General features: G+C 42.3%; 1 non-coding gene across 1 annotated transcript; it reads left to right on the forward strand.

The window, feature by feature from the left end:
- Positions 1 to 13,121: 13,121 nt before the first annotated feature.
- LOC129477988 (U6 spliceosomal RNA) lies at positions 13,122 to 13,225 on the forward strand. The gene has a single exon (XR_008656163.1). It is a non-coding gene; the product is annotated as a U6 spliceosomal RNA (small nuclear RNA).
- The last annotated feature ends 6,040 nt before the right edge of the window (positions 13,226 to 19,265 follow it).

Consider the following 19,265-nt stretch of genomic DNA (forward strand, 5'->3'; position numbering starts at 1 on the left):
GTCCCAGCCACCTCCACCTCCCAGGCTCAAGTGATTCTCCTGCCTCAGACTCCCAAGTATCTGGGATAACAGGCACACGCCACCATGCCTAGCTAATTTTTTTCATATTTTTAGTAGAGACAGGGTTTCACCCTGTTGGCCAGACTGATCTCGAACACCTGACCTCAGGTGATACACCCACCTCAACCTCATAAGGTGCTGGGGTTACAGGCATGAGCCACCACACCCAGCCTCTATTTTTTTTTAAGTATAAAAATAATTTAAAATTTTTAAAAAGAAGCTCTCTGTTTTTATTATTAAACTTTTAAAAATTTAAACTAAAGCCACTTTATATTAATAATAGTGATTTTTTTTTTTTTGATGGAGTCTTGCTCTGTCGCCCAGGCTGGAGTGCAGTTGCCCAATTCGGTGCACTGCAACCTCTGCCTGCCGGGTTGCACTGCAATATCTGCCTCCCAGATTCAAGCCATTCTCCTGCCTCAGCCTCCCAAGTAGCTGGTATTACAGGCGCCTACCACCACACCCGGCTAATTTTTGTATTTTTAGTAGAGACGGGGTTTCACCATGTTGGCCAGGCTGGTCTCAAACTCCTGACCTCAGTGATCTGCCCACCTTGGCCTCCCAAAGGGCTGGGATTATAGGCATGAGCCACCTCACCCAGCCTAATAATAGTGATTTTTTTTTCCCTTTTACTGTTTAGCTACCCTCCGATTTTTCTTTGCTTTTCTTTTTTTGCAGTGGTGCAATCTCAGCTCACTGCAGCCTTGACCTCCTGAGCTCAAGCCATTTTCCTGCCTTGGCCTCCCGAGTAGCTGGGGCTACAGGCACGCATGCCGCCATGCCCGGCTAATTTTTGTATTTTTTGTAGAGATGAGGTTTTGCCATGTTGCCAAGGCTGGTCTTGAGCTCCTGGGCTCAAGTGATCCACCTGCTTCTGCCTCCCAAAGTGCTGGGATTACAGGTGTGAGCCGCTGCACCCAGCCCTGATTTTTCATCAGACTGTTCCCCTTAGGCCAGAACAGAAACATCTAGTGAAAGACCACCAAACATCATGGTACATTTTAATAAATTTAAACGTATACCCTTTCACAGACTCTACTTTTAAATTTTGTTTTTTATTATTATTTATTTTGAGACAGGGTTTCCTCTGTCTCCCAGGCTAGAGTGCAGTGGCGTGATCTCGGCTCACTCTAGCCTTGACCTCCTGGACTCAGGTAATCCTCCCACCTCAGCCTCCCAAGTAGCTGGGACTACAGGTGCACACCACCACATCTGGCTAATTTTTTGAATTTTTTATAGGAGATGGAGTTTCACCATATTACCCCAGCTGGTCTTGAACTCTTGGGCTCAAGCATTAAATTTTATGTATTATTTGCTTATTTACTTAATGACTATCAGATTCTTCTCCCCAAAAGCAATTAATTGCATTTTCTTCTGTTTCCTTTCAGAGATTTTCTATAATTATAAATTATAGAAAATAAAGAAAAAATATATATATAAATAAAAATATATATAAAAAAAGGGCCAGGCATGGTGGCCCACGTCTGTAATCCCAGCACTTTGGGAGGCCAAGGCAGGCAGATCATTTGAGGTCAGGAGTTTGAGGTCAGCCTGGCCAATATGGTGAAACCCTGTCTCTACTAAAAATACAGAAATTAGCCCGACGTGGTGGCACGTACCCATACTCCCATCTACTTGGTAGGCTGAGGCAGGAGAATCACTTGAACCCAGGAGGCAGAGGTTGCAGTGAGCCAAGATCATGCCACTGCACTCCAGCCTGGGTGACAGACTGAGACTCCGTCTCAAAAGAGCAACTGAGGCCGGCGCAGTGGCTCACGCCTATGATCCTATCACTTTGGGAGGCCGAGGCGGGCAGATCACTTAGGGTCAGGAGTTCAAAACCAGCCTGGCCAACGTGGTGAAACTCCGTACCTACTAAAAATACAAAAATTAGTCGGGCGTGGTGGCGCCCACCTGTAATCCCAGCCACTTGGGAGGCTGAGGCAGGAGAATTGCTTGAACTGGGGAGGCAGAGGTTGCAGTGAGCCGAGATCATGTCACTGCACTCCAGCCTGGGTGATAGAACGAGACTCCAACTCAAAAAAAAATAAATAAATAAAGCAATTGAATGGATGTAAAACCATCCCTCATTTAATTAGTTCCTCTATTGACAGACATTTGGGTTGTTGCCAGTCCTTTGCTATTATAAACAATGCTGCAATAAATATCCTTAACTATCCATTATTTTGCACAATCACAAGTTACTTTTCAGTAAATTTACTTCAATAAATATTGATTTAATGGTAGATGCTAATATTTGTTTCCATTTTTAAGACAGACCATCTACTGAGAAGAATACACTTGTTAATGAATGTATTCCTCCAATAGATACTTCAGTGCCTAACTCTGGTTAGACAAGGCTGAACATGGGGGAAAAAATCTTATACCTGTAAAGGATTTTTGAAATGGTGTTTTAGTTTTTTAGGGCTGCCGTAACAAAGTACCACAAATGAGGTGGCTTAAAACAACAGAAATTTATGGTCTCAAAATTCTTGAAACTAGAGAGGAGAGGACAGGTGGCCAGGACAAAGGGGTGTCACAGATGCTGGGGTGGGTGGTGGAGGGAGTTTCAAGGAGGAGAATAATCACATATAATGCAAAAGGTAAGTGGGATGCAAGCTTAATAGGGGCCACTGGATTTGGTAATGAGAAGGTTTTTGTTGACCTTAGCAGTCAGATTGCAGTGGATGGAGGAAAGAATGGGAAGTTAGTAAGTAGGGTGATATTATCCGAAAGGAAAATAACTCCATCTTCTGACTTAATAATACGTTTGAGGTTGATAAATCACGGTGCTGACCTCTTTTCCCTCCTCCTGTTGGGGGATGTCTGGGACCTCATTTAGTGCTTCCTTCTGGAGGGAACTGGCCTTCCAGGTCTGTCTGACATGCGCAGCACTGATGCTGACCTCAGCCCTTGTCCTTTAGGGGTTCAAACGCTACCCGTGGCTCAGATTCTAGCTCAAAGGGCATCTCTTCTCGAAAGTCTTCCCCAGTCTCCCCATCTGCAAGTCATCTTTTTGTCTTCTGAATCTCTACACTATTCATCTCTACATCTCTTGAAGTATACTTTAAACGTTTATTCCTTTTATTATAATTATTAGTGCTTTTCATCTTTTTTTTTTTTTTTTTTTTTTTTTTGAGACGGAGTCTCGCTCTGTCACCCAGGCTGGAGTGCAGTGGCGCAGTCTTGGCTCACTGCAAGCTCCGCCTCCCGGGTTCATGCCGTTCTCCTGCCTCAGCCTCTCGGAGTAGCTGGGACTACAGGCGCCCGCCACCACGCCCGGCTAATTTTTTTGTATTTTTAGTAGAGACGGGGTTTCACCGTGTTCTCGATCTCCTGACCTCGTGATCTGCCCGCCTCGGCCTCTCAAAGTGCTGGGATTACAAGCGTGAGCCACCGCGCCCGGCCTTGCTTTTCATCTTTTCTTCTCAACTAGACTAAGAGCTCCAGACAAGATTCATGGATGATTCACCTTGATATTCCCAAAGATATCATATTTCTTCACATTTGCACCGGATATTAACATCGAATGCATGCTGGCTATTCCATAAATATTTATTAAGTAAATTAATAAAGGGAGATAACTGGACCCAACAAGATAACATAAAATAAAGTCGAACAGGCTGGGCACCGTGGCTAATGCCTGTAGTCCCAGCACTTTGGGAGGCTGAGACGGGTGGATCACTTGAGGTCAGGAGTTCAAGACCAGCCTGGCCAACATGGCGAAACCCATCTCTACTAAAAATACACCAATTAGCTGGACATGGTGGCAGGCCCCTGCAATCCCAGCTAATCGGGAGGCTGAGGCAAGAGAATCGCTTGACTCTCGGAGTTTGCGGTGAGCCGAGATCGCACCACTGCACTCCAGCCTGGGCAACAGAATGAGGCTCTGTCTCAAAAAAAAAAAAAACTAGAGTCCAACAACCTCACACAATGTGTATATCTTTAGGTTAAATGCTCTTTGCAGTTAAAAACAGCAATTTTGAAGTCAGCAGAAGCAAACAATTAGATGCCAAACATCTAACCCAATCTGAAGTATCCAAAATCCAGGAAGTAACACAGATGTCAACCAAGGGTGAAATTGCTATAGTAAACCACGGTAATAGGGAGCCAGGTCGCGTGAGAGAGATGGGTTTGGAAGGGCACAGGCCAAGACGTAGCCTGTAACTTTCTGTGATTTTTGAGGAATTACGCTTGCCTCTCAAAGCCAGTTGTCACATCCCTACCCTGAAAACAGTAATTCCTCTATGATTGTTATGGGATATATATATATATGCTATATACAGGGTACCCGAAACAGAAGAAGCCCTCAATAAAAAATAACTTTTGGGCTGGGCGTGGTGGCTCACACCTGTAATCCCAGCACTTTGGGAGGCCGAGGCGGGTGGATCACGAGGTCAGGAGATCAAGGCCATACTGGCCAACATGGTGAGACCCTGTCTCTACTAAAGTATAAAAAATTAGCCGGGCGTGGTGGCATGAGCCTGTAGTCCCAGCTAGTCAGGAGGTTGAGGCAGGAGAATTGCTTGAGCCCGGGAGGTGAAGGTTGCAGTGAGCCAAGATTGCGCCACTGTGCTCCAGCCTGGGCGACAGAGCGAGACTCCGTCTCAAAAAAAAAAAAAAAAAAAAAAAAAAAAAACTTTTAACTGTTATAGCAATAAGATGAAATATTATGCAAACGTTAAAATGATTTCTCTGAAGACCATGTAGCAACACGTCCTGTTATATATCAGTAAATATATTTTACTGATTCATTATTGTTGGTATATAATTTAAGATATTTGGCTGGGCAAGGTGGCTCACGCCTGTAATTCCAACACTTTGGGAGGCCAAGGTGTGTGGGTCGCTTTGAGCTCAGGAGTTCAAGACCAGCCTGGGCAACATGGTGAAACCCTGTCTCTAAAAACAATACAAAAAATTAGTCAAGCGTGGCGGTGCATGCCTGTAGTCCCAGCTACTCAGGAGGCTGAGGCAGGAGAACCACTTGAGCCCAGGAGGTCAAGGCTGCAGTGAGCCGAGATCACGCCACTGCACTACAGCCTGGGTGACAAAGTGAGACCCTGTCTTCAAAAAAAAGGAAAAAAAAATTAACATACCAAATCTAATAAAATTATAAATGTATCACATATTAATAATACACCATTAAATAAGAGAAAGCAGAATTAAAAACTATATAAAACTGCTAGTTATACCACAATATAAGAAATTATGCAAACTTGTTAACAAGATCAAAAGGCAATCTGGCTGGGCCAGGTGGCTCAAGCCTGTAATCCCAGCACTCTGGGAGACCGAGGTGGGTGGATCACTTGAGCCCAGAAGTTCAAGACCAGTCTGGCCAACACGGTGAAACCCTGTCTCTATTAAAAATACAAAAATTAGCCAGGCATGGTGGCATATGCCTGTAATCATAGCTACTTAGGAAGCTGAGGCATGAGAAACACTTGAACTCGGGAGGCAGAGGTTGCAGTAATCTGTGATTATGCCACTGCACTTCAGTCTGGGCAGCAGAGCAAGACCCTATCTAAAAAAAAAAAAAAAAAAAGATTGAAGGCATTATAAAAATAAGAATGTCACTATTCATTACTACAGATGCCTCAGAAAGAAAAAAGATTGATCACAACTTATAATGAACTAGTATGAACAATTATATGCCAACAAATTGGATAGTCTAGAAGAAATTGATAAATTCTTAGAAGCATGTATACAACCTATCAAAACTGAATCAGGAAAAATAGCCTAAACTGACAATTCACAAATGAGACTAAATCAGTAATCAAAAACCTTCCAACAGGCTGGGTGCAGTGGCTCATGCCTGTATTCCCAGGCATGTATTCCCAGCACTCTGGGACGTTGAGGCGGGCAGATTGCTTGAGTTCAGGAGTTCAAGACCAGCCTGGGCAATGTAGCAAAACCCCATCCCTACTAAAAACACAAAAAATTAGCTGGGCATGGTGTGTGCCTGTAGTCCCAGCTACTCAGGAGGCTACAGTGGGAGAATCACCTGAGCCTGGGAGATTGAGGCTACAATGAGCTGAGATCATGCCACTGCACTCCTGGGCATGATTAGGCGACAGAGTGAGACCCTGTCTGAAAAATGAAAAACCTTCCAACAAAGAAAAGCCTAGGACCAGATGGCTTCACAGGTGAATCCTAACAAACATTCAAAAAAAGAATTACTATCAATCCTTCTTAAACTCTTCCAAAAAATAGAAGAGGGACAACTTCCAAACCCATTTTATGAGGTCGACATCACCTTAATATCAAAGACAAAGAATAACACTAAGAAGAAAACCACAGGCCAATACACCTGGTGAACAGAGATGCAAAACTCCTCAAAAAAATACTAGCAAGCTGAATTCAACAGCACATTAAAAGGATCATACACCACAATCAAGTGGGATTTATCCCTAGGATGCAAGGATGGTTCGACATATGCAAGTCAATGTGATATACCACAATTAACAGATTGAAATATAAAAACTACATGATCTACTATAAAAACTACATGTTCTATAAAAACAGATTGAAATATAAAAAAACTACATTATCTACTATAAAAACTACTGCATCATTTCAATAGGTGCAGAAAAAGCGTTCGACAAAATTCCGCATCCATTCATGATAACAGCTCTTAACAAAATAAGTATAGAGGGGACATACTTCAACATAATAAAGATCACGTATGTTTTTCCATGAACAGTTCACAAAAGTAAAAAAAAATATATGAAAGGCCATAGCTAACATCATAATCAATAGGGAGAAACTAAAAGGTTTTTCTCTAATATCTGATTTTAGCTACAAATGCCCACTAACCCTGCTTCTATTCAACGTAGTACTAGAAATGCTAATCAGAACAATTAGACAAGAAAAAGAAATAAAAGGCACTGAAATCAGAAAAGAAGAGGTATAATTACCTCTGTCTGCACACCAGCCTGGGCAACATATCTCCCCCAATCTCTACAGTAAAAAAAATGTTTAGTTAGCTAGGCATGGTGGTGTGTGCCTAAAGTTCTAGCTAATTGGGAGGCCAAAATGGGAGGATCACTTAAGCACAGGAGTTAGATGTTGCAGTGAGCTATGGTCATGCCACTGCACTCTAGCCTGGGCAATAGAGTAAGACCCTCAAGAAATAGAAAATGAGGGGTGTGTGTGTATGTGCATATATATGTGTGTATATATATATATATATGTAATATTCAATGGACTATTATTTAGCCTTAAAAAAAAAGAAGGAAATTCTGCCACTTGCAACGTGGGTGAACCTGAAGGACATTATGCTAAGTAAACCAAGCCAGACATAGAAAGACAAATAGTGCATGATCTCACTTACGTAGATTTTAAAATAGTTGAACTCACAGAAGCACAGAGTAGAGTGGTGGTTGCCAGGGGTTGGAGGATGGGGGAAGTGGGGAGATGTTGGTCAAAGGGTACAAAGTTTCCATTATGCAGGATGAATAAATTCTGTGAATCTAATGTACAGCATGGTGATTATAGTTAACACTGTATTGTATACTTGAAATTTGCTGAGAGTAGATCTTGTCTTCTCACCACACACACATACGCCTACACACACAGAGGTAACTGCGTGAAGTGATGGATATGTTAACTAGCTTGATATGATGATCATTTCACAACGTACATGCATATCAAACCATCAAGTTACACCTGTTAATTATATACAATTTCTATTTGTCAATTATACTCCACTAAGCTTTTTTTTTTTTCTTTTAAAGTAGAGATAGGGGTTTCATTGTTTTGCCCAGGGTGGTTTCTAACTCCTAGGCCCAAGGAATTCTCCCACTTTGGCCTCCCAAAGCACTGGGATTACAGGTGTGAGCCACCGTGCCTGGCTTTTTTACAAAGCTTTATTGGACAGGACCAGGTGGCTCATGCCTGTGATCCCAGCTGCTCAGAAGGCTGAGGTGGGAGGATTGCTTGAGGCCAGGAGTTTGAGAAAAGCCTGGGCAACATCACAAGACCTTGTCTCCAAAAAACTTCAGAAAAACATTTAGCTGGTTGTGGTGCATTCCTGTAGTCCCAACTACTGCAGAAACTAAGGAAGGAGCATCCCTTGCACCCGGGAGTTCCAGCTTTAGTAAACTATGATACCGCCACTGTACTCCAGCCTGGGCATCAGGGCAAGACGCTGTCTCTAAAACAAACAAACAAACAAACAAGCTTTTAAAAAAAGAATACAGTTTAATGTTGAATCAGTTAGGACTCTTTGTTACTGTTATGGGGGAAAAGAATCTGAACTTGAACTAACTTGGGCCAAAAATGAAATATATTTGCTCCCAGATCCAAGGAAAGGATTGAGCAATATAGCTATAGAAGGGCAGGAATCCAGCTGGCCCACGGAACAGCTGGGACCAGGGGTTTCAACATCTTCAGGAGCCTCTTCCATCTCCAGATCTTGCCGTTGGCCTCACTGCTATTGACCACAGTGAGATTTGTCTACAGGAAGAAAACAGGCCTCCCCAGTGCACAGTTTCCAACTTCTGCCCCCAAAGAGGGAATCCCTATGTTCCTTCTTCTCAAACAAGGGTGCTCTTCAGCCTGCGTGCACTGCTGCACCCATATCAATTGTTTTTCAGCCAATGTCTGTCCTAATTGGTGGGTACCTGGACCTCCCTGATTGTTGCAGATATTGATAATCACCCCTGGAATCAGGTTCAGATATCCCAGAGAAGAGGATCATTGGTACTGTTTTTCTCTAATCAGCCCTAGGCAGGGCCAGGCCATGTCAGAGCATAGCTGCTCCCATAGGAATCGTCAGGTTAAAGGAACAGAAAGAGCAATTCCCAGAATGAGGGTTGGTACTGGGCAGATCAAAAAAAGACATGCTGGCTGGGCACAGTGGCTCACAGCTGCCCTCTCAGCATTTTGGGAGGCTGAGATGGGAGGATCACCTGAAGCCAGGAGCTCGAGACCAGCCTGGGCAACAAAGTGAGGCCTCCATCTCTACAAAAAAAAAAAAAAAAATATATATATATATATATATAGTCTGGGCACAGTGGTACATACCTATAGTGCCAGCTACTTGGGAGGCTGAGATGAGAGGATTGTTTGAGCCCAGGAGGTCAAGGATGTAGTGGGCCCTGATGCTGCCACTGCACTCCAGCTTAGGCCACAGAGTGGGACCCTGAAAAGAGAAAAAGAAAGAAAGAAAGAAAAGAAAAGAGAGAAAAAGAGAGAAAGAAAGGAAGGAAGGAGGGAAGGAAGGAAGGAAGGAGGGAAGGAAGGAAGGAAGGAAGGGGAGGAAGGGAGGGAGGGAGGGAAGGAAGGAAGTCTACTATAAGTGTACTTGTAGTTTTTATTTTCCAAAATTTTAAATTTCCAAAATTTAAAAATTACTATAACTTTTAAAAGGAAAAAAATAACTTTAGGTACCAAAAGCACCATCTTTCTTAGTTTTACTTCTGAATGCCATCAGCATCTCTGTCCCATCTACAAATAAACATGGTCACACTGTATTAGAAATTCCCTAAGAAACAGGGGGCTATTGATAGCCAGCTTAGTGTTACCTACCCTAGTTAAGCAACAAAATAAGTCACTCATTTGATGTTAGAACAGGTTCCTGTTTGATGTATCCAGTTTCCTCTAAAAGTTTCAGCATTTGGGTTAAATTTTATTCAGAGTGATAGCCACACTTAATCTCCCCAAGGCACTAACCAGAAAAAAAACCAGGCCCTGACTTTGCTATCCAGGCCCATCTAGACATCCTAATCTTTTCCCTCAGCATATGTAGAGAATTCAAAAATTAACTTGCATACAAATGCAGAGAATCTATTTCCAGGTCTAAAGCCTTTTAGTAAGATCTTCCAAATTCTTACTTTTGAATATCCCCTAGCAGTGAAAGATAACTTGACTGCTGAGATATCACTCACAGAAGAGATGAGAAAAATGATTAATTTCTGAGCATGTTCAATTTCATACACTCTTGAGCTCATAATTGAGTGGTTGATTTCTAGTTCTTCCAGGTACAATCACACCATAGAGACATGATTTTAAAGATGAAGTTTTAGTGAGGGACTAATAAATTTTTCAGGCCAGCTCTCAAGGCTTTCTCAATTTTCTACGTACTATTAAAGAGCAATACATGCCCAGTGATTAGAATGCATGCTAGTGCCCCTGGGCATAGAAACATCTGGATAACAAAATGGAATCCGCCTTAAGTGTCCAAACAGCAAGCTAACAAAAATGAAAACAGCAAGCAGATGAACAGAACAATCCCGGGGCAGCAGCCGTGATCCAGAGTAATCCATTGCCATGACGGCAAACATCACGGAAACTTCCAGAGAGTGTTCAGGGCACATGTTCCATGAGAAATCCTTGATCCCTTTGTGGTTTGCTTCTTTCCTTAGTGTTTGCAGTGGGAGCGTATTCCCAGGTTATGGGCCTTTTCAAAAATGCACCAGAAAAGCTCTCTGCCAGGCCATGTGCATAGCATGGTAGAGAAAACACCCTATTGCAGATTGCTAGTTTAAATGAAGGCTAACCAAATAAAGAATCAAACTAAGATGCAAAAGTTAGAAGTATGCCCAATCCAACCTGCTGGAGAAGTAGGATCATAAATGTTAATAAAGAATTGTAGACTGGGATCATTTTATAAAAATTAATTTTAAAGGCCGGGTGCGGTGGCTCATGCCTGTAATCTCAGCACTTTGGGAGGCCGAGACGGGTGGATCCCTTGATATCAGGAGTTCGAGACCACCTGGCCACCATGCTGAAACCCTTGCCTCTACTGAAAACACAAAAACTAGCCAGATGTGGCGGTGCATGCCTGTAATTCCAGCTACTCAGAAGCTGAGGCAGGAGAATTGCCTGAACCCGGGAGGTGGAGGTTGCAGTGAGCCGAGATCATGCCACTGTACTCCACCCTGGGTGACAGAGTGAGACTCTGTCTCAACACACACACACACACACACGCACACATAAATTAATTTAAAATTTTGTGCATAGGCCCAGACATGATGGCTCATGCCTATAATCCCAGCACTTTTGAGGCCAAGGCAGGAGGATCACTTGAGGCCAGAAGTTTGAGACCAGCGAGATCCTATATCTCTACAAAAACATTTACAAAAATTAGCTGGTTATGATGGCACGCATCTTTAATCTTAGCGACTCGGGAGGCTGAGGGGGGAATGATCGCTTGGGCCCAGGAGTTCGTGGTTGCAGTGAGCTATGATCATGCCACTGCACTCCAGCCTGTGTGACAGAGCAAGACCCTGTCTGAAAAAAAAAGTTATGCATAATCAACTAATTCTAGAGTTCGTAACTTTCTTCAATACTGTTTTTTTTTTTTTTTTTAATATTACAATGACATCTGTCCAATTCTCCACAGGGAAAAGTGTCATGGTCGTTCATCAGATGAAAGGTGCAGTCTGGATTTCAGTCAATGTGATAGAACATTGTACCCCCCCAGATTCACACCCTAAGTGTTTGGAAATTAAAGTCCCCCAATCTTTTTCTTCTTATTAAATCACAAGGGCCCTACTGGCATGGTGATTAGCAATTCTGGCCTGGAAAAAAAAAAAAAAGAATTCTAGCACAGCTGCAAGAAAACAGACAAAAAGAACAGCTGGGAAGACCTGGTCTATTTTTGCTTTGCATTTAGTTGGCAAAACAAAATTCCCTTCTGGAAGAATTCCCACCACTTTATTCTACCACATTTATCATCTCCTTTTTTCTATTTCTTTTTATTCATTTTTTCTTTCCTTAATGCTGCTGTCTTTTTCTTCACAGAATATTTCCTTATTTTTTCATTCATTTGACAAATATCCATTGCATGCTAGTATAGGTGAGATACTTTGCCAGGCACTGTAGGATGTATAAAGGTAAGTTAAACATGAGCACTGACATTCAAAACCTTATTATCCTAATAGATGATATGACTGGTACGTAAATAAGTCAAATCAAAAGTGAAAGGTGGCCAGGCGCCGTGGCTCACACCTGTAATCCCAGCAATTTGGGAGGCCGAGGCGGGTGGATCACTTGAGGTCAGAAGTTCGAGACCAGCCTGACCAATATGGTAAAACCTCATCTCTACTAAAAATACAAAAATTAGCCGGGCATGGTGGCAGGTACCTGTAATCTCAGCTACTTGGGAGGCTGAAGCACGAGAATCGCTGGAACCCAGAAGGCGGAGGTTGCAGTGAGCTGAGATCGCGTCACTGCACTCCAGCCTGGGTGACAGAGCAAGGCTCCGTCTCAATAAAAATAAAAAAAAGTTGCCAGGCGCAGTGGCTCACGCCTGTAATCCCAACACTTTGGGAGTCCGAGGCGGGTGGATCACCTGAGATCAGGAGTTTGAGACCAGCCTGGCCAACATGGTAAAACCCTGTCTCTACTAAAAATACAAAATTTAGCCGGGCATGGTGGCGTGTGCCTGTAATCCCAGCTACTAGGGGGGCTGAGACAGGAGGATCGCTTGAACCTGGGAAACGGAGGTTGCAGTGAGCCAAGATCGTGCCACTGCATTCCAGCCTGGGCAACAGGGCAAGACTCTGTCTCAAAAATAAAATAAAGTAAAAAATAAAAATGAATAAAAATAAAAAAAGTAAAAGGTAGGTGATAAGAGATAAAATAAATATAAAGTGACATAGAAACTCAGGAGAGTGATTCATTCCAGTTTGAGGGCTTAGTGAAAGTCCGTGGAGGAGGTGCCTGAATAAAGGGCATTCTGAGCAGAAAACAAAACAAAACAAACAAACAAACAAAAAAAACAGCATGAGCAAAGGCAATAATCTCTAAAAAACATGGAGCAATTGAATTTGACTAGAGCATCAGTCCTCAAGGTGTGGTCCTGGACCATCAGGACCAGCATCATTTGATATCTTGTTATATATGTAAATCCTTAAACCCCACCCCAGATCTACTGAATCAAAGACTCTGTGGTGGGACCCAGCAATTTATGATGTAACAAGCCCTCCAAGAGATTCCGGTGCATATTCAAGTTGGAGAGTCACTGAATCAAGGTATAGGACACCTGGGGTGGGAAATCTGCTTGAAAAGTAAGATTGGAATAAATAAAAGAAAATCAACTTTAAAAGGATAGTTGGGTGCCAGCTTTAACAACATATACACTTAAGTTAGAATGACACTGAGATTAGCATGCCCTCTGCAAAAGGATGAGATGCAATTTTGTGAAACATTCTAATATTTTTTTAAAAGGAAGGTTGAAAAAATAGACAAATAGGACTACATAAAACTTAAAAACCTTTGTGCGTCAAAGAACATAATCAATGAAGTAAAAAGGGAACCTATGCAATGGGTTGAAATAGTAACAATTCATATCTGAAAAGGGGTTAATGTGCACAATGTATAAAGAACACCTACAACTCAACGAAAAAATCCCCAATTTTTAAAAGGGCAAAGGAGTTGAATAGACATCATAGACATCTCTAAAGATGATATACAAGGCCGGGCGTGGTGGCTCACACTTGTAATCCCAGTACTTTGGGAGGCCAAATCGGGTGGATCCCTTGAGATCAGGAGTTTGAGACCAGCCTGGCCAGCATGGTGAAACCCCACTGCTACTAAAAATACAAAAATTAGCCAGGCATGGTGGTGCATGCCTGTAGTCCCAGCTACTTGGGAGGCTGAGGTAAGAGAATCGCTTGAACCCAGGAGGTGGAGGTCGCAGTGGGCTGATATCACACCATTACACTCCAGCCTAGGTGACAGAGTGAGACCGTGTCTCAAAAAAAACACACAAAAATGATACACAAATAGCCAACAAGCATATGGAAAGATGCTCAATGTCACTAGTCACCAGGGAAATGCAAATCAAAACCTCAATGAGATATCACCTCACACTCATTAGGACAAGTACCATTAAAAAAAATTAAAAACCCAGAAAATAACAAGGCCAGGATGTGGAGAAATCAGCATCCTTGCACACTGTTGGTGGGATTATAAAATGTTGCAACCTCTATGGCAAACAGTAGGCAGCTTCTCAAAAACTTAAAAAAAGCACTATTATGATTCAGCAATTCCACTTCTGGGTATACATCCAAAAGAATTGAAAGAGGAGTCTCAAAAAGATATTTACATACCCATGTGCACAGCAGCATTTATTCATGGTACCCAAGAGGTGAAAGCAATCCAAGCGTCTACCAAAGGATGACTGGATAAACAAAATGTGGTCTATGCATACAATGGAATATTATTCAGCCTTAGAAAGGAAGAAAATCCGGCTGGGCACGGTAGGTAGCTCACGCTGGTAATCCCAGCACTTTGAGAGGCCAAGGTGGGCGGATCACCTGAGGTCGGGAGTTCAAGACCAGCCTGACCAACATGGAAAAACCCCATCTCTACTAAAAATACAAAATTAGCTGGGCGTGGTGGCACATGCCTATAATCCCAGCTAACTCGGGAGGCTGAAGCAGGAGAATCACTTGAACCAGGGAGGTGGAGGTTGCCGTGAGCTGAGATCGTGCCATTGCACTCCAGCCTGGGAAAACAATAGCGAAACTCCGTCTCAAAACAAAACAAAACAAAAAAACAAAAAAAACAAAAAAAAAAAGAAAGGAAGAAAATCCTGTTACATGCTACAACATGATGAACTTTAAGAATATTATGCTAAGTGAAATAAGCCAATCGCAAAAAGATGAATACTGTATGATTCCACTAATATGAGGTACTCATCAAATTTATAGAAACAAAAAGTAGAATGGTGGGTACCAAAGGATGAGGAGGGAGAAAGAGGGAGTTATTATTGAATGGGTATAGAGTTTTGAATTTGCAAGATGAAAAAGACTGGGAGATCTCTTTCACAACAATGTGAATTTACTTAGCAATACTAAACTGTACACTTAAAAGTGGCTAAGATGGTACATTTTATGTTACGTTCTTTTTTAGCATCAGTTTTTTTTAAAAACAGGAAGGTGGAATAATTGAGGGCTTGAAATTCTAACACCTTTTCCTTCCATTGGTCAATTATGAGTCTATTAATCCTTTCTTTTCTTACATTTGATCTTGAGCTCTTATTTGTTGGAAGTATTTTTTGTTTATTTTTGCTTTTGTTTTTACTATTACTTCAATGTCTTTGTGATAGGTCTCTTCAGATTTTCTATTTCTTCTTGGATCAGTTTAGATAGTTTGTGTCTCTTTAGAAATTTGTCTATTTCATATCCACTGTCTGATTTGTTTGCATACAATTGTTCAAAATATCCCCTCATAATTTTTTTATTTCTGTAGGGTCGGAAGTCATGTGCCCTCTTTCAGTCCTAATTTTAGTAATCAAGTCTTCTTTTTTTCTTGGTTAGTTTAGCTAATATTTTGTCAATTTTGTTGGTCTTTCCAAAGAGTAACATTTTGTTTTGTTGATTTTCTCTCATTTTTCTGTTCTGTATTTCACTTATTTCCACTACAGTCTTTATTTATATCCTTCCTTCTACTTGTTTTTTGGTTTAGTTTTCCCTTCCTTTTCCAGTGTCTTAAGGTGAAAGTTTGGATTATTGATTTTAGATCTTTCTTCTTCATTAATATTGGCATTTACAGCTATAAATTTCCCTCTAAGCGGTGGGTTAGCTGCATCACGTAAGTTTAGGTATGCTGTGTTTTTATTTTCACTCATCTCAAACTATTTTCTAATTTCTCTAATTACTGAGATTCAGCCATTTTTCTTGAATACATACTTCCTGAGTTCCTGCCAGCATTTGATTAATTTCCACAGCCTAAAAAAAGTTGATTCTTCCCTTTTTTGCCATTTTTTCTCATTATTTTCATAGAGGAGAAATTTTTCAGAGGTCCTTTCTCTGACATTTTTGCTGACGTCTTCCTTCCTTCCTTCCTTCCTTCCTTCCTTCCTTCCTTCCTTCCTTCCTTCCTCTTTCTCTCTTTCTTTTCCTGAGACAGAATCTCACTCTGTCACCCAGGCTGGAGTGCAGTAGCGTGATCTCGGCTCACTGCAACCTCCGCCTCCCAGATTCAAGCGATTCTCCTGCCTCAGCCTCCAGAGTAGCTGGGATTACAGGCGCCTGCCACCACGCCTGGCTAATTTTTGTATTTTTAGTAGAGATAGGGTTTCATCATGTTGGCCAGGCTGGTCTCAAACTCCTGACCTCAAGTGAGGAGTTCACTTGGCCTCCCAAAGTGCAGGGTTTACAGGTGTGAGCCACTGCGCCCGGCCAGACATCATTTTTTCTTGCATTTCAAACCTTGGTGGGAGCTTTCCTCCCTCAGCTCAGTGGTATCCTCATGGCCTGGGACAAGGCCTCTGGCCACTTTTCTCTGAACTTCACTGTCCTAGTCTGCTGGGACTGCCATAACAAAATATTACAGACTGGGTGGCTCATACAACAGACATTTAGTTCTCACAGTTCTGGCAGCTGGGAAGTTGCCCTCACTGAGGAATTAAATAGGCGGGCACTCTGATCTTGGACTTCTTACATCATTAATTCAAATGCAAAGGGATTTACTCTGAGGGAAACTGATGAAAGTTTTTATTGGCTTTATGCTGGGGGCAGTACTAGGAGACGTCACCCCATGAGGTCACTCTCAGTTCCTCTCTCCTCCTTTCTCTTACCTTTCACCCAGTCCCTGAGATAAGGCAGGTTTGGAGCCCACCGAGATGATTTGATCGTTCCCTGGGCTTAGTCTGAAGCAATTCAAGACCATGGTTCCTGCTGATCAAGTGGCAAGAGCATTGGCTTTAGAGTCCAATGTAAATTGGCCTAAACTCAGCTGTACCACCCACTGCATAGGTCCCTGGCAAGTCCCTTACCATCCTTGAGCCTCAGTTTACTTTGCTGTAAAATGGGGGTAATACTATTCACTTTAGGGAGTTCCCAGAAAGATTAAATGAAGTAATGTATGCATTTGAAGTGCCCAAGAGACTGCCAAACTTCTAGATGGGGCTTGATAATAATTATGCCTCAGTATTATGCAGTAAGGGTGACTTACATAGCCTTGTCAATAATCTTTTCCTTTATTAAATAAATAGTTCTCTCTGAAAGTTATTTCTTATATTTAATCTCAATTCCAGATTGCATTTTTTAAATTTTTATTTTATTTATTTATTTTTTTCTGAGACGGAATCTTGCTCTCTCAACCAGGCTGGAGTGCAGTAGCATGATCTTGGCTCACTGCAATCTCCGCCTCTTGGGTTCAAGTGATTCTCCTGCCTCAGCCTCCCAAGAAGCTGGGATTACAGATGCATGCCACCATGCCTGGCTATTTTTTTTTTTTTTGTATTTTTAGTAGAGACAAGGTTTCGCTGGCCAGGCTGGTATCAAACGCCTGACCTCAGGTGATCCACCCACCTCGGCCTCCCAAAGTGCTGGGATTACAGGTGTGAGCCACTGCACCCCAGATTGTATTTAACGCCTTTCCTTCAGTCTTAGCTAGAAAAATAGAAAAGAAAAAGGAAAAGAAATGGCTGCTAACACTGCCACCAGAACCCTTCCCAGCCTGCATTAAAGCTATCCCTTGGTCACCTTATCATTAATCTAGATGTCTTTGCTCAGCCCACTCTGCTCTCCATCTCTTTACTCCTCCTTTGATAATCCTTTGCCCACTTTCATGTTGCTCTTTCTTCCATCTCTTCCTATGTGTATTAACTGATGTATTTTGCAGGTCAGTGGACTGCAAAGGTCAAAGTCTATATGTCTGAGACTTGGATTCAGCTGTCAGCCCCCAGCCTCTTAGACAATTCAAGACAGGGTTAAAGTTGCAATCAGAGACGATGAGGCTGCAAGAGAAACAAAGGCTGGATTTGATGGGCAACTGGGACAGCTGGAGATGACAAAAACAATCTCTTTAGACTGATTTTTCTTGAGGTCAAAAGACTTGGGAGGGTGGGGTAGAGCAAGGAGTGTTCAAGAATAACTGTAAACATGAGCCTTGCACACACATAAAACACGAGTCAGAAAATGCTGGGCCTATTTCATTAATTTTCACAAAAGATTCCCTCAGACTTTTCAGTCTCTTTTTTAAGTAATCAATGCATGCCCTAAATCCTATTCATTCATTCTTCCTTTATTTGTTTATTTTTCATTATCTCCCCTACCCGATTTATTATGCACTTAATTGTCATATTCCCTTTTGTTACTGATTTCTTTGCCATTTTTCTGACTGGTCACTCTTGTCCTCATTACAGATCTTTCAAGGCCATTTATTTGATATAATGAAAAGAACGAAGTTTGGAATCTGATGGTTCAGCCACTAGGAGTTGCACAACCTTCAACAAGTGACAATAGGCCTATTTCACAATGACCTCCCAGAGCTGTTAGAGCTCTGAAGCACAACCAACCTTTACTTAGCAAAGCCAGCTCTTGGAGTTGGTGTTATGGTTTGAGTTCTGCCCTCCCCAAATTTATATTCCTGAAATTTCTAACCCCCAATGTGGAATGTGGTGGCATTTGGAGATGGGCGTTTGTGAGGTGTTAATAATTAGGTTTAGATGCAGACGTGAAGGTGGGGCACTCATGATGGGATTAGTGCCCTTATAAGAAGAGACACAAGACAGCTTGGTCTCTCTCTCCCCCTCCTCCTCTCCACATGAGGAAACAAAGGGACGGGGCCATCTGCAAGCCAAAAGGGAACCTTCACCAGGAACCATATAGGCCAGCACCTTGGTGTTAGACTTCCCAGCCCCTAGAGTTGTGAGAAATAAATGACTGTAGTTTAAGGCACCCAGCCTGTGGTATTTTTTCATAGCAGTGCCAGCTGACTAAGAAAATGGATTTTCAGGAATAAAGATGAGCTTGATTTTCCTCATGACCAATGGCTGGCACTTGTGAGTAAGAGAACTTACACTCTATGTCTGTGGTGAAAATAGAGGTAGGTAGCACTGGGTGTGGTGGCTTACACCTCTAATTCCAGCTATTCTGGAGGCTGAATTGGGAGGATCGCTTGAGCCCAGGAGTTTGAGTCCAGCCTGGGCAACGTAGTGAGACCTTGTTTCAAAAGAAGAAAAATAGAAGTAGATAAGTTTCACTGTCCCAAGATCTACCATCAAACCTCTAGACAATCTAGGGTCTTACCCTGATTTCATTCACATCAGAATCATCGGGGGAGTTGTTTTTTGTTTTTTGGCTTTTTTTTTTTTGAGATGGAGTTTCACTCTTGTGGCCCAGGATGGAGTGCAGTGGTGCGATCTCAGCTCATTGCAACCTCTGCCTCCCAGGTTCAAGCGATTCTCCTGCCTCAGCCTCCCGAGTAGCTGGGGTTACAGGTACCTGCCACCACACCTGGCTAAT

The sequence above is a fragment of the Symphalangus syndactylus genome, chromosome 2 (genome assembly GCF_028878055.3).
Source record: "Symphalangus syndactylus isolate Jambi chromosome 2, NHGRI_mSymSyn1-v2.1_pri, whole genome shotgun sequence".
Classification (NCBI taxonomy): Eukaryota; Metazoa; Chordata; class Mammalia; order Primates; family Hylobatidae; genus Symphalangus; species Symphalangus syndactylus.